The sequence below is a fragment of the Dasypus novemcinctus genome, chromosome 1 (assembly GCF_030445035.2).
Source record: "Dasypus novemcinctus isolate mDasNov1 chromosome 1, mDasNov1.1.hap2, whole genome shotgun sequence".
Lineage (NCBI taxonomy): Eukaryota > Metazoa > Chordata > Mammalia > Cingulata > Dasypodidae > Dasypus > Dasypus novemcinctus.
This window is the reverse complement of record NC_080673.1, coordinates 1,638,673-1,643,525: the sequence shown is the minus strand read 5'-3', so window position 1 is coordinate 1,643,525 and position 4,853 is coordinate 1,638,673. Positions and strand designations below refer to the sequence as shown.

At 37.7% G+C, this 4,853-nt stretch overlaps 1 pseudogene; it reads right to left on the bottom strand.

The window, feature by feature from the left end:
* Positions 1-2,365, bottom strand: LOC101435741 (E3 ubiquitin-protein ligase Mdm2-like; annotated as a pseudogene).
* Positions 2,366-4,853: the final 2,488 nt, after the last annotated feature.

Here is a 4,853-nt window from a genome sequence, read left to right as displayed (position 1 = left end):
CTAGGAGAAATAAGTTAGCATAATCATTTGAACTAGCTGCCTATATATTGGGCAGGACTTATTTTGTTTTTTTGTGTGTTTTTTTAGCTTTTTTGAACATGTGAAACAAGCCATAAGATGTCCTTTTTTGTCATGGATGATACAGTCAATTTTAGATCACAAGGTTCAGTGGCACAAAGATGGAAACTAGATTCCATGCATTTTTCTTTATCTTGTGTTTCATTCCTCTCAAACTCTCTGACAGCTTTAATTTTTTTTAATTTTTAAAGAAGCTTTAGATTATATAAATGTTTAATAAAAAATATAGGGGATTCCCATATTCCCCAACCCCTCACCCTAACCCTCCCACACTTTTCACATTAACATCTTTCATTAGTGTGGTAAATTTGCTACAATTGATAAACACATATTGATTGAAGCATTGTTATTAACAATGTACTATAGTTTCTATTATAGCTTACACTCTGCCTTACCCAATTTTATAGGTTATGACCAAATGTAATGGGCTATACCTGTCATTGCAATGTCATGCAGGAAATTCCAATGCCCCAAATGTCCCCATATTATATCTATTCTTCCCTCTCCCTCGCCTCAGAACCTCTGGTGGCCACTATCTTTACATCAATGATAAAAGTTCTTCCATTGCTAGAATAATATTAAGTCTATAATAGTATAATACTAAGTCTACTTTAGTCCATTGTTCACTCCCCAGTCTTGAGAATTTCAGGATGGTGATCCCACTGCTTCTACTTGAGAGGGGGCTTAAATCCCAATGGGCAGATGGCTGACATCTTCTTGACTGGTATAAATGTTGCCACTAGAAGTTGATGGCTGAGAATAGCCCTCATTTTCTTGGGATTGGGAGGCTTGTGTGATTTTATTATTTTCCTCTATGTCATTTCTCTGAAATCAGGAACATTAAAGCCCTCTTCTACATGTGTTGAGTTTTCTAGTATGGCTTTCCCAGGTATTTTCCCTTTTTCATTTCCTTTATCTTCAGGAAGCCAATTCTCACATCTGTTGTAATGCATTTCCACAAGGGGAGGATACATTTCATTGCATGAAGTACATTTCCCACAGAGAGCTAAGGAAATTTCAGGATCTTCTTCAGATGAGTCTGTATCACTCTCCCCTGCTTGATAAACAGTAACTTGATAAACCTGATCATCTTCATATGAGAGTTCTTGTCCTTCTTCACTAATCTTCTGAATCAAGAGATTCAACTTCAAATTATACACTGAATTGATCTAAAACTGAATCCTGATTCAACCAATCACCAGAATGTTCACTTATACCAGTATCAAGATCCAGATTTGATAGTCTCCATTGATTCACTCCTACAGAATCTTTTACACCATATCTTCCTTATTATAGAGCAAGACTTTCATCAGAGGAAAGGAAAATGCTAGCAGATTTGTGGTGCTTTCTCTGTTGTCCACCAGCTAAGTCTTCTGAATTTTCTGTCTCACTAATTACTCTCCTTTTAGATGAAGGTCTAAAAATCAAATTTGAGGATGAAGTTTTCTCCTCCTACACCTCTAGGACAGGGTCCCTTTGATGGCTGCCATCTTTTTTTTTTAAGATTTATTTTATTTATTTCTCTCCCCTTCCCTCTCCCCTGCCCCAGTTGTTTGTTCTCTGTGTCCATTTGCTGTGTGTTCTTTATCTGCATCTGTTGTTGTCAGTGGCATGGGAATCTGTGTCTCTTTTTTGTTGCACCATCTTGTTGTGTCAGCTCTCTGTGCATGTGGCACCATTACTGGGCAGGCTGAACTTTCACACTGGTCGGCGCTCCTTATGGGGTGCTCTCCTTGTGCATGAGGCTCCCTTATGTGGGGGGCACCCCTGCGTGGGGCAGCACTCCTTGTGCACATCAGTGCTGCACATGGGCCAGCTCCACATGGGTCAAGGAGGCCCAGGGTTTGAACCACAGACCTCCCATGTGGTAGATGGACACCCTATCCACTGGACCAAGTCTACTTCCTGATGGTTGCAATCTTGAAGGTGACACCTGTTTTCACTTAGAGATGCACCTGAATCTGATGGTTCCTGCTGGTTAACTACTACCAAGTTTCTGTAGACATTTTCCTGTGTTCTTTCACAGAGGAGTTTGGTACTACAAACAACTCCCCTAGAAGATAATTTAAACAATATACAATATATTGTTGTTTCTCATCACTTGGTCATAATATAGTGGCCAAGATAAAATATAATGTCTTTCATTGTGTGTCTTTTTGTGCACCAACAGACTTTAGCAACTTCAGTAATGATTTTTTTGTTCTAACCAGGGTCTCTGGTTCTGAAACAGGAATCTGTGAGGTGCTCATAGCATATCAGTAGCTAGATAATTGTTGGTATTGCACATTTGCCATGCAGGGTTTTTTTGTGCCTACAGTTGGATCTTTTGAGGCTCCCCAGTTCTGTTCATGGGGCACATGGAAGCCTTCGTGTCAATTTCACACCACTATTGTATTCCAACACATTAGGTTGAGAGTAGGAGATCCCTTGAGGCAAAAGCATCAGAACCTGAGTCAGAGGTTCTGACCAGAAAAAGGCTCAGCTTCTTGCTCCATCCCCCTTCCAGTCACACAGGGCAACACAAGCCCCAAACAAAAGGAACAAAGGTTGCTAATAGCCATGCTCCCCCCTCTTCCCATCTGTCCTCTTGATAGTGGGAGGCCACTGGGGCTGGGAAGCTAAGTGTGGAGGCCTCCCCCAACCTCCTGACAGCCCATATGGATCAGAGCATTCTGCTTTGATGCCTTGAGAGACATGCTTGTTGTCTCTGCTAACTAAAAGGGAAGAAGATTAGAGCTCTTCTGTTTTACTTAAGCTCTTAGATGCTCTTATCTTTTTAAACAAAAGAAGCAATATTTCAAAATGTACACACACATCTTGTCTATTCTCCTGTATGTAGCCAGAAATGAAGCAGTTGCTTACAGATAATAAAATGCTTCTCAGTTTTACTACTGTGTGGAAGATGTTTTACAAACTCTTTATAATTGACTATAACCAAATTGACTATCCACCTCATGTTTAAATAAACTTATTAAATTACAATTACCAACAAAGATATTTACTCTATTTATTTAAGAGAGTATATCTACAATTTTTTCTTTTAGCCTAATTTCACCAATGTGAACTTATAATTTTATTACTCTAAAGATTTCATACATATAATGTTAATTTAGTTTATAAATTAACTATGGGAGATTACACTCAAGTTAAATAAAATTGAAACCATTATAGTTTATGCAAGGAATGTTCTCTTTTTCTCTTACAGGAAGCTAAAAACTTCTTTTCTTTAAGTTATGAAAATGAATAATTTAAAAGCATACTGACTACCAGGTTTTAAAACACATTACACAATTACTTAATTTGTTTAATCATAATCCAGGAAAGATCTCTCATAGTTTTTATGGACTCTTCTTTTACTTACTGAAATTTGTTAATAGAGCCACTAATTACCTTTATTTTGTTGGAAAGAAATCTTCTGGAAGAAAATAAGGCTCACCAGATTGTGGAGAAGAAAATAATTTATTCTCAATCTTGCAAAAAGGGGCACAGAGCCAGATATGGCTGGTGCCTCAAACAAAGAAAAATGACACAATTTATACCCCTAAGCCTAGCACACAAGCTCTTCCTGGAAAATCTCTCTAAGATCAAGGATGCTGTGACTTGCTCACTGCATTGAAAAACATGCTAAGTGGAGCTATGATACCAGGATACTGTAAGTGAAACTTAAACACAATTGGCATTATGGCCTGCTCTCATGGAGAGATAACATGTAAAGTATTACAAACCTGAAACTTAAAACTATTAATTGTAACTCTAAATCCTTTGCATTAAGTAATAATACATTAATTAATATTAAGTGCTATACTCTTATCCTGTGCTAAATGTATGCCTAATAATTATAACATTATCTTTTCTGTTTTAGATCAAATGTGAAAGTATATTGGACATGTTAAATTCCTAGTGAATTCATTTTCTAAACAGTTAATAAACATGTCTGTAGAATGAGGTGGCAGTCTCAGCCAGGCTCAGTCAACTTAACTATATTCTGCTGTACTCTACTGTGTAGCAAAGGTGAGGCTTGCTTGCTGATGGTGAGTCACCTATTAAACAAGTCAAAATTTCTGGAAATTGTACAATTAAAGCCAAGCTATAAAAAAACCTTTATTCTGTAGTTCTGATCACTCCCACAGCTGAAAACTAAGAACATTTCCAACTTAGTGTTCTAATCCTGAATGAAGCCAGTTGCCCAAGGAGTGCCAGTTCACCAGGAGCATCTGACAGAGCAAATGAATGCCAAACATTAAACAGCTTGGAATGTGTCCTGATTCAGACAAAGCTAAATGTCTGTTGCAATATCTCTCTAAAGATAAATAACTTAAAAAAGAATATATATGCTGTTCCCACCAGCTTTTAAGAAGGAATGCCATCTTTATAGGCACCTAACCTTGTCTACCTCTGTAATCCAATGTCCTCTTTTAAAAATGGGTATTCCAAATTTTTTATTAAATTTATTTCTTTCAGAGTAAACATCTTATTAACCATATGAAAACTTCATCCAACTTCGTACAGAATGCCTGATGCATCTTCCTCCAGTTAAAATAAGAAATTTACACGTTGTTAGGAAATTACTACAGCCCATGGCCAGCAGGAAGCAGTTACAGAAAAGAAATCATCTCCCTTCAGCACCCCTTTTAAATTAAAGGTGTAAACTCTTTAAGGGTAAAATGAAAGTAATAGATGGATCTGGAACCTGACTGGAAATCCACGTGAGTGCCAGTGGCAGCAGAATAACTGCAGGAGGCCCCTGCCCCAAGATTCTGCTGTCCAGAATGAAA